Source organism: Equus asinus, chromosome 1 (assembly GCF_041296235.1).
Source record: "Equus asinus isolate D_3611 breed Donkey chromosome 1, EquAss-T2T_v2, whole genome shotgun sequence".
Classification (NCBI taxonomy): Eukaryota; Metazoa; Chordata; class Mammalia; order Perissodactyla; family Equidae; genus Equus; species Equus asinus.
The window spans coordinates 196498012-196509182 of NC_091790.1; the positions used below are offsets into that span (position 1 = coordinate 196498012).

The window sequence follows — 11171 nt, forward strand, 5'->3', positions numbered from 1 at the left end:
CTTAGTTCCATAGGGATTATGCGTCTTGATGATTGAGAATGTTCACCATCCTCTTTTTCAAGAAAAGATGGAATGTATGGCTATCTTTGGTTCCTACACCAAGCCCAGTCCTTCTCCATTCTTTCTTCTCATCTCTAACATAATGCAGATGGCTTAAGGTGAAAAAAAGAGCCTTATCCCTTTGATCTCAACTCTTTTCTTCTTTAAATGTATGTCTGTATGTCCTGAGCTCTTCAGTTTATACTGTTGATTGGATGACTGACCAAGACCAAGGATTCTATTGAGTGGCTTGAAAATAGTCAGTTGCATCCTCTAGGTGATGGGAAGAATCAAAGAGCCACCAACGACAACCAGTGAGAAAAACGCAGTGGAGGATCCTAGGGCAATCTTGGCTATTCCAGGGGACTTGGGCTCTTGCCTCTCACCAGTTCCTCTTAACCTTCCCTGGGGTGGACTTACCAAGGCTGAGTGTTCATCTCATGTGCAAAACTCATTTTGGATGGAGAGAAGAACACCTCTCCAGAAGTCCTTGATGCAGTTGTCCATCCTCCTCCTGGGGTTGGCAGTTTTACTTTGTCAGTCTTAGGTGATAACTTTTTAGAACCTGAGAATCCCCAGAGGGCAATTACCTGCTCTTGATGTATTTCCTTTACGTGTTCTCTGCTCCTATCTTCCCAGCTACTTCTCTGCCACCACAGCTCCCTGCTCTTCTAAGTTCCATAGGGGATAAGCATTCTGAAAACTTTTATCTCAGCTTTTAATTGTCTTTCCAGTTCCCAGGCAAATGAGTCTTTCCCTGACTCTTTTGAGTCTTTCACTGCCCTTCAAGACTATAGCATTGTTGGGGACTTTTGGCAGGGGTCAGGAGACAGGAATATTTACTCCTCTGACCTGATGGGAAGGCTTTGAGATTAATTTGGAAGGAGATGAGGAATTAAAATCTCAGAGCCAGATCTCCTTCTTAAGGAAGAAGATGAATGCGCCTTCTCACCTCTTTTCACACATGTAGTTTAGTGACTAGGAAGTGGTGACTAAACATTGCACTATGGATAGAAACATCATATCCATAGCCTGGAGGCCTTTGAGGAGTCCAAACTTCACAGATGTTAAAAGATTTCCATAGCCCCCTTGGTGGTCTCCTAATCATGTTACTTTTGCATTTTGTTTCTTTTGCATTTTTTTCATATCACCAGAAGTTTTTCCAGCTTTCTCTAAGCTTGATCTCCCAGTTATCAATCATCTTGCGCAAAGTCTTAATCTCTTCACTGGAATTACTACAAGGAATAGAGAAAACAATGAGTGAGGATGGAGTTTTACTCCCAATGTGTACCTCCCGTTTGTAAGGTAATAGAACATGGGTCTTTGGTAAGATGGAAGAGATGTTATTAGAGAGTAATTTACTAGAATTTTATGTAATAATTGGCCAGGATCAGCAAAGTCATGGTGTAATTATCTGGAAGATTTGTGGCTTTAATGACAATGGACTGGGGAATGACAGTTTCACTTCCTGCTCTTCCATTTGTGCATGACCTGTAGAATATCAGGTTTACCTCTGCTCCTTCCACCATCCAGCGAGGCCCAGGTCCCAAAGCTCTCCCAACCTCAAAGTCCATGGAAGGCAAAACTCATCAGACCTTATGACTGAGAATTGGAGAGGTAAAGACTCTGACTGAGAAGAGGGCAGAGGTAAGAAGAAGTCTGAGGGCAACACGAGGAAGAAGGGAAAGAGAGAGAGAGGTCGGACTAAGACCATGGACTCCTGACATGGAGTCTGAGATGTGGGACTCCTGACACACATCAAAAGTACATTTGGTATGAAGTGACTAGGTGGCTCAAAGGTAAAGGAAAAGAACCATGGGGTACCATCTTCCAGATGGCATAGTGTGTGATCATCTAACAAAAATATTTCCTTAATTAAGGAAGTGTCAAGGAAGGGCTCATTAGCCTGGGACCTAGAATTCTTAATAAAACAAAAATGTATGTTCCCTACTTTTCCAAGCACGGATGATATGGAACTGGGTGAAAAAAGTAACTTAGAAAATTATAGGTTCAGTATGATCCTAAATAACAAAAAATAATATACACACAGTTGGAAGTATATAAAGATAGAAATATAGAAAAAGAACTGAAAGGACAATCACAAAATGTCAATGGGTTATCTCTGGTAATAAGTTTACAGGTATTTTTATTTTCCTCCCTCTACTCATCTGTATTTTGAAAAATGTCTACAATACACATATATTATTCTTCTAACATGAATCTAAATACAAGTATAAAAAATTATTTTTGATATAGAAATATCACCTTGAGACAAGGATGCTGGAAATCAACTCGCCGGCTTAGTGTCTAGCACTACTGATTGGCCTCTGGGCAACATGGTTAATGTTGATGGGTGGATTGAAGGTATAATTTAAATTCTGCCTCAGCAAAGTAGATATGATTATGGGTTTTGAATCATTTGTATCATGAAAGGTAAATCTCTAAGTATCCTATGGTGGCAAATACTCTGGACTGGAGACAGGATAATTGGTGTCTGCTCTGGCTGTGGTATAAACAGGTCTATGACTCCAGGCATGTCATTTAAGCTCCCTGGGTGTCAGTTTTCTCATTTGTGAAACAGAGATTCCATTAGACCTCTAAGGATCCAGCAGTTCTGGAAGTCACATTTTCCAATATGGACATTACAGTTCTCTCCTTTCATTCTAGATACTGAGGTCTGAGATGGAGTCAGACCATCATAGGTTCAAAACTGAATTCCCGTGTATATTGGTCTATATCTAGATTTTCTATTCTGCTTCACTATCTTGTGTCAGCAAGTGATACTACATTTGTGATGTTTGAATAACCAGTAAATGAATCTTTCTTAATTAATCCGCTTTTTCAGAACTTTCTTGGCTATTATTTTTAGAGTAATCTTGTCTGGCCCCAAACAAAAATGCCCCGCCCCCTTTTTTAATTGCGTGGAATTCTGTTAACGGTGTAATTTAACATAAAGACATCTGTATATCCATGATACTAAGTCTTCCTATTCAACGATATGACATGTCTTTCCATTTGTTTACTATTTCTTTTATTATTTTCAGTAGTGTTTTAATTTTTTAAGATAGAGATTGTCTGCGTTACTCTAGTGTGTATTCCTTGGTACACTGAGCCCTTATGCCTTAATTTTCTGTACATTAAATAGGGTAAATGTGATGACCTCTGAGTAACTGCAAGGGTTGAGACAGGTAGTGTAGACGCTTGACATATAGACTACTCAGCATAGCTTTTTAAAAGTAATTATAATAATGCTTCATTAATATTATTTTTTCAAATTATTTTCTCTTTCTGCTTGAGTATGAGAAGAGTAGAGAAACCAGAGGCGACAAGGACTTTTCTAGTTACCAGGAAAAAGCAATTTTCTTTTTCTTTCTCTGATCTTGTTTTTCCCAATATTCTTCCAATTTCTTCCCATTTGTTTCCTATTGCCAAATAGGGCGAATATGCTGTGTATGACTGAGATAAAGAAATTCCACTCATAGAGAATAACAAATCACTGAAAAGGGATTCAATGCTGAAGTAACCGAAGTTCAGTAGTCCCTCCCTAGATGGCATGGCAAGAGAGTCATTCACTTAAGTAGCATTTTGACATCTTCTTGAGGGAGGCGAGAAGAAAGCAAAAATTTTTTTTCTTTGAAGGTATAAAGGGGAAAGGAGGAAATTCTAGTGGGACTATGAAGAAAGTTAGTAGATATTACCTAGCTGTTATCTTTACACTTTATTTCTCTATTATGTTTTGTAAGGTTGCTATATTGAGTGGTTATATTGAGGGAAGAAATGAAAAGACTGAGACAATGTATTTGAAATTAAATCAGCCAGCTGACTGATTGATGGACCCTTGACCATATGCTATGCGTTCCACTGCCCTATTCCGGCAGCGTTTCCTAGGGGTGAGTACTGTTGTGTAGCATCAGGAAAGCTGACCTAAAACCCTCAACTTATCAACTAGTGGCAAATATCACAGCTCACTACTAAAGGTTTTATAGAAGACATTTTATACAATTTAAAAACACATTAATACAAACCAATATATAAATCAGGATGTGTCAACTTATTGAAGGAGCCACAGATGGAGAATTTATTCAGTTAAATAATACTCTTTGAGTACTTATATGTAGACAGTGCCCTGTGCTGAGTGTAAAGTGGTAAGTGTCACAGACACAGTTTCTTTCCCCATGGAGTTGACAGTCTTGTGTGGAGTGAGGGAAAAGTGTCTAATCATACAAATAAGCACACATTTACAAACTGGGAAAAGTGCTCTGAGGGAAAGCATGGAGGCCTATGAGTGTGTAACAGGAGGACACGGCAGAGACTAGGGGGAAGGTGTGTCACAGAGGGATTCTCTCTGGACATGATAAAACTGGATGAAGTACCATTTTAACACAATTTCCAGGATGCTTCATAGACCCTGACATCTGTCACTGAGCTCCAGGCTCAGAACCACTGACTCTAGTGGTAATCCTGGTCATGTGATGGTGTGAAGCAAAAAATGCTGCCCTGGCAGGATTTTGTTCTGGAAAGAAGAGCTTGGATTGTGGCCTCCAGGAGAGGCAGGGAGGTCTTGCCCTCAGGGAACCTCTACCGTGTGAATTCCCAGGTATGTTAGGAATGGCTGCAGAGCACTGTGCCCTCACATCCATTTCTTCCCTCCCTTGTCTCTGAGTGATTCTAGAAATACTCTCCTAATTTAGTTCCTGCCTTGGACTCTTAAGTTTGCTCTCCTGAGCTTCATGCATTGATTTATTCTCTTGCAAAAAAAATGAAAATAGAGATTTGAAGGCTTCCCAGGCTAATGCTTCTAGGTGAGACTCAGACTCATTCTGTGAGTCAATATTAGAAAAGAAAACTCCAAACCCTCCCTGACCATATGGGGCTCATCTCACCAGGGGGCGGTCCCTTGACATGGGGCGTGAGATCAGACAAACAGGGCTGCTCTCAGAAGAGACCTTATAGACAACACCCAGGAAGCTCTGATTATCTTGCTCAGTCTTCAGGGTGTTCCTCAGATGGCCTGGGTATCTTCTCATTAAAACAAAGACAAAGGGAAACAGAAAATACTTTATCTACAGCTACACCCTTTGTTCAAGTCTCAGCTTCCAGATCTGCTCATTCATTTTTACATCTAACATTTCCTGATGTTCTAGATAAGATCTGGTCTATATATTCTGGCTTCTCAATCCTTTTGGTCTTTGAACGCTACCTTGAACTCTACCTGGTCTATGAAATTTGCCTTAACTAGAGGAAGTGGAATTATACAGAGTTAATTCACTTACTCCCTCTAGGGAAGCATGAGATAGAGGGTTTGTTGGACAAAACGAAGAAAAAAGTTGTGTTATTTATTTTTGTCTCAGTTAGTCCATCAGGCCTAGTCCAGAGGAATAGGATAGCTTCTAGAATACTATATTTGAGGTGCTATTTTCCAACTCAGAAGTGCTGCTATCTGGCCATTATGTCTAATTCAAATTCCTCAGCCTAGTTTTCAAAGCCCTACAACACACACCCCCTCTTTCCAGGCTCCCTTTCCTCAGGATTCCTCAGAATGAAACCTTTGCTCTAAGCAAACTCGTTTGCTCACTCTTTCCCAGACAGACCTTATTTTTTTCTACCCCTGCACTAGACTTATGTGCTGGGCACAGAGAATGTGTTCATTAAATACGAAACTTAATTGATAGACTGTAAATGGTGAACCTGACAGTAAAGACAATGATAAAAATGATTATGGGAATTATGCTGATGTTCACTCAATCAACAAATATTTAACATTTCTGATTGGAGGAAATTGCTTTTGAATCTTGTTGGGAAGCAGCCAGTGCTACAAAGAAGATTCCAGAGCTTAAGTCATTATTTATTTATCTATGGCTTCAAAAACAGAGAGTACGTCTTTCAAACACACACACACATGCAGACACACACGATGCACAGTTGCATAAATTATATGCCTTTATGCAAGCTTCATTGTCCTTAGGGCAAGGTGTCCTCTTTCTACTCCTGAGTTCTTGTGGATTTCTCTGTTTCTACAACTGAGTTCCCATTCAGCATTCAGCTCAGGGCACCAGCAACACTACTACACATGGTGAACCCCCCATGACAACCTGGTGTGTGTCACATTCACACAGGCCATGTGGTTCCATCCGTGGTACCCACAGGTGGGCAGGCACACAGTGACCACTGTTTCTACTGTAGAATTAGCAACTGTCAAAGAGGAAGACATTTCCTATACCCAGTCTAGGTCGTTCTGGCTGGGGTACGAATTAAATTCACGTGAGAGAGAATAACACGAGAAAATTAAACAAAGCTTTATAACATGTATACATGGGAGAGACTCAGGAAAACTCATGAACTCACCAAAATGGTAGAGGTTCTCATTTTAAATATCATCTTCAGCTACAAAGGAGGTGTTGGGGGTAGGGGGAGTCAGTTATGGGAGATTACTAGAAAAGTACAGTAAAAAAGAGTAAGGTTGTTATGCAGACTTAAGTCCTTGCCCTCCACATGGATAAGAGTTTCTAGAGATAAGGTCACCCCCCTTCTTCCTGGTACAGAGGAGACACCTTTACAGATGGAGATTTTGTTTACAAATGAAAATGTCTCTTACACATGGTAACTTCTACTTTTCAGAGTTTCTCTCATGTCTTCAGTTTTTAAAAGTAACCAGCTGAAAATAATCCTCATGCCAGAGAGACACATTGGGGGGTGACCAGTTCCAATCCCCTATACCACACACACAAACCAAGAGACTGCTAGGGGCCCATCACTGTCATGTAGTGCAGGGGATCACAGATGGCCATGTAGTGGTCATAGGCCATTGTGGCCAGCAGCAGGAACTGAGTCTTCCCCAGGACCAGTGAGAAAAAGATCAGAAATAACAAGTGTTGGAGAGGATGTGGAGAAAAGGGAACATTCATACACTGTGGGTGGAATGTCAGTAGGTATAGCCAGTTTGAAAACAATATGGAGAGTCCTCCAAAAATTAAGAGTAGAACTACCATATGATGCAGCTACTACCCTTCTGGATATTTATACAAAGAATAAAAACATGAATGTGTAAAGATATTTACACTCCTGTGTTCAATGCAGCCTTATTCACAATAGCCAAGACTTAGGTTGGAAACAACCTAAGTGCCCATCAATGGATGAATGGATAAAGATGTGGTATATACGTAATGAAATTCTACTCAGTTATAAAAACAGAATGAAATCTTGCCATTTGCAACAACTTACATAGATCTTGAGGGTATTATGCTAAGCGAAATAAGTCAGACAGAAAAAAGTCAAATTCTGTATGATTTCACTCATAAGTAGAAGCTAAAAACAACAAGACGCGGACACAGAGATCAAATTGGTGGCAATGAGAGGGGAAGAGGGAAGGGAGGAGGGTGAAAAGAAGATAGGACACGTGTATGGTGAAGGATGTTAGTCTTTGGGTGGTGAAGATGATGTGGTCTACACAAAAATCGAAATATACTGATGTACCCCTGAAATTTATATAATATTATAAACCAATCTTACCACAGTAAAAAAAAAAAGGAGAAAATATTTAAAAAAATTTTTTTAATGTTTTAGGGGATTTAAAAAGATAAACATTCCCTCCTCCTTGACCATTTGGCATTTTCTCAGCAGGTCCATTATAAGTTTGAATTGTTCTTAATGAATATGTTTTTGTTTGTTTGAGATAAAGACAAAACAGGGATTTGTAATATTTAGGTAACAGAAGATTTATTCTGATTTTTAAAAGTTGGTTTAAACACTTGTCTGGATAAAATAATGATGCCTTTAATTTATATTTTAGGATGTTTACAGCTCAATTATAATTGTGTGATACAAGAACAGAGAGAAGTTATCACCAATGGGAACCTGATTCTTTCCTTGCTGAATAGCTCAGTTCACGTCTGATTGTGTGTCGCATGATCCTCTAGTCAAGTGTGACTTCTGAATGCATCCCTCAGTTTTCACAAGAGGATACCCTTAGATTGATTGTGTAGAAAGATACGTGTTTCAGGTCCTGAACATTTGACTTTTTGGTCAGGCATTTGCCACCACTGCAAGTCTGAGAGGAAACATGCAGAGTGATGTCCACATGACTCACATGGTCCAGTCCTGCTCATCAGGGCTGTGGGCATTATTACTGTGACTTTGCCTCCAAGTCCCTGTGTGAATTTCCTATCCTAATGAGCAGAGCTGGATCACATGTGAGTCGCACGGGTGCCCTTTGCACCTCCGGCCTTAGGCCTGTTTGATCCCATGGGCACAGTGAATTTTGTAACTTACAGCTTCCACTCCCGCTTTTCTCAGTGATTGCAGAAAAGTTTAGACATACAGTTGTAAATTTTAGCAAGAAAATAGACTTTTTTAGCATAAGTTTTGTGAAATGCCCTGACTTCTGATTTAATCTTTCTTTCTAATTCATATATGCTTGTATACCTTTACTTTTCCATTTAATTTTCTGTAGGGTGTATGTATCTCCAAGTTGTTTCACATTTTTAAGAATAAGGCAGGGACCAAAAATAGAGTCCGAAGATAAAATCTCATTACTCTATGACTTCAAAACATAGTAGTGCAGATTAGGGTCCTTCCAGCTGCTCCCTAACACAAGTGCAAACACACATGTACATGCACACACACCCATACACACACACATACAGGTGTTATGTGGGAGGGCACACTCCAGTTCCCACTGTCTGCAGAGTGAGGCACTCCTGTGACAAAGTCAAATACTAAAGTTTTGTTTCAGAACTCCTCATAAGAACTCGACTCATAGCAGCCTTCATTTCCTTGTTCCGCAGACTGTAGATGAGCGGATTCAACATGGGAGTCATCACAGTATAAAAGAGCACCACCACCTTGTCCTTTTAGGCTGAGGCTGTGGAGCTGGGCTGCATGTAGGTAATCAGGGCCATCCCATAAGACATGGAGACCACAGTGAGGTGGGAGGCACAGGTCCCAAAGGCTTTGCGGCGTCCCCCAGTGGAACGGATCCGCAGGATGGAGGCCACAATGTGGGCATAGGACAGGGACACCAGGCAGCAGGGCAGGAGCAGCACCACCACACTGGAGGCCATTATGACCAGCTGGTTGAAGGTGACATCCACGCAAGCCAACCTGACCAGTGCCAGTGTCTCACAGGACACGTGATTCAGCACGTTTTGCCCACAGGTAGGCAGGCGCATGGTGATCACTGTCTCTACTGCAGCATTAGCCAGGTCCACAAGCCAAGAGACCACTGCCAGTGCTGCACAGCACCTCCTGCCCATCACTGCCATGTAGCGCAGTGGGTCACAGACCGCCACGTAGCGGTCATAGGCCATTGCTGCCAGCAGCAGGAACTCCGTCCCCCCCACAGCCAGTGAGAAGAAGAGTTGGGTCGCACATTGGGTGAAGGAGATGGTTTTCTTCTCCTGGAGGAAGTGCATCAGCATCTGAGGGACCCCACTGGAGGTGCAGCAGATGTCCACCACCGCCAGGTTACAGAGGAAGAAGTACATGGGCTGGTGCAGTTGCGCATCTAGCCCAGTCAGGAGGACGATGAGCCCATTGCCCAGCAGGGTCAGCAGATAAGCAGCCCCAAACAGGACAAAGAGTCCAGCCTGGATCTGCCTGTTATTAGAGAGCCCCATTAGGACAAACTCACTCACCCAGGTCAGGTTGTCCCTTCTCATGGAGCAGATGGATCTGGCTGTTGGGAGAGGAGCAGAGTCAGGGAGGGACAAGTGATGGTCTCACTTTAGGAGTTTGGGATTAAGCCTTGGTTTAGGGCTGGGGCTGGAAGTGAGATTCTTCCCACAATTTCCATAACCTAGGTGCTCAGGGAGATTGTAGTGAAGATGTTGGATAATGGGACATTTGGGTGCTCACACTAGCCTGAGGAATTCTCACAGATACAGTCCCAGTTCTAGTCATCCTTTCATGTCTAACATCCAGCACAGTTACAGTTATAGAGGAGATAAGCTACTAATGCAGATGGAGAGATAGGGAAAGAAAATGGTGGAGAAAAGCAAGAAAAAATGAAACAAGGAGAGAAAAAAAAGAAAGTAAAAAAAAAACTAAGGAAGTAAGGTAGGGAAGTGGAAAAAGAGGTAGGACATGGGAGCAAAGAGAGGACAGGAAGGATTCTTCAGTGGGGGATGCAGTGGGTAGGGTGTTATAATCAGACTTGAACTGAAGAGGGGTGCCCAGATTTCTCGGTGTTGTTCCTAAAAGACTGAACTCAGTTTCTCTTCACTGCCTAGAAAGGAATCCTCTCACGTAATTCTCACTGTGCCCATCAGTCCTGATGACGCTTCAATCCCTTAAACCAATGTCTGCCAGGCTCTGCTCTGTCCCAGGTACTGGACTGGACATCAGAAACCTGCCTGTGAATCAGAAGACAGAGCATGAGCCCTGCTTCCTTGGTTCTTATAATTCAATCAGGGACACATTAATAATTATACAAAATTAATTAAGTATATTTGTGCTAAGTGCTATGGGGGAGAAGAATAAGGTTACTAGTGGGCTAATTAAATTTGCAGCTTAATTAAATTACCACTGCAGTTCAACCTTCCTTCTCAGTAATGTGCAATTTATATAGTAAGTTGCAGGCATATATTCAGATATTTAAATAAATAATTAACAAAAATAGTGTAATGAGAACATTTGGAAACCAACGATACTCACATGTTCCTACTGAGTATCAAGTGAGTGTAATCCACCGAATCCTTTCAGAGGAAGTGAATTCTCCTTCCTCAGCTAAGATTGTACTGAATTATCTCCCTTCCAACATTTCTTCCAGCCCTCTATAAAAATAGAATTAAATGCCATCAGTTTTTCTTTTTTTTTTTTAAAGATTTTATTTGTTCCTTTTTCTCCCCAAAGCCCCCTCGGTACATAGTTGTGTATTCTTCGTTGTGGGTTCTTCTAGTTGTGGCATGTGGGACGCTGCCTCAGCGTGGTCTGATGAGCAGTGCCATGACCGCGCCCAGGATTCGAACCGACGAAACACTGGGCCGCCTGCAGCGGAGCGCGCGAACTTAACCACTCGGCCACGGGGCCAGCCCCGCCATCAGTTTTTCTTAATAGAAATGTAATCTCAAGGCATATTTTCTGCTCTTAAAAAATTAGTAAATTAAATCATTTATTAAAAATATTTATTGAGTATA

The 11171-nt window shown here is 41.5% G+C and overlaps 1 pseudogene; it reads right to left on the reverse strand.

Moving 5' to 3' along the window:
- Window positions 1-8753: 8753 nt before the first annotated feature.
- LOC106842215 (olfactory receptor 2F1-like) lies at window positions 8754-9695 on the reverse strand (annotated as a pseudogene).
- Window positions 9696-11171: the final 1476 nt, after the last annotated feature.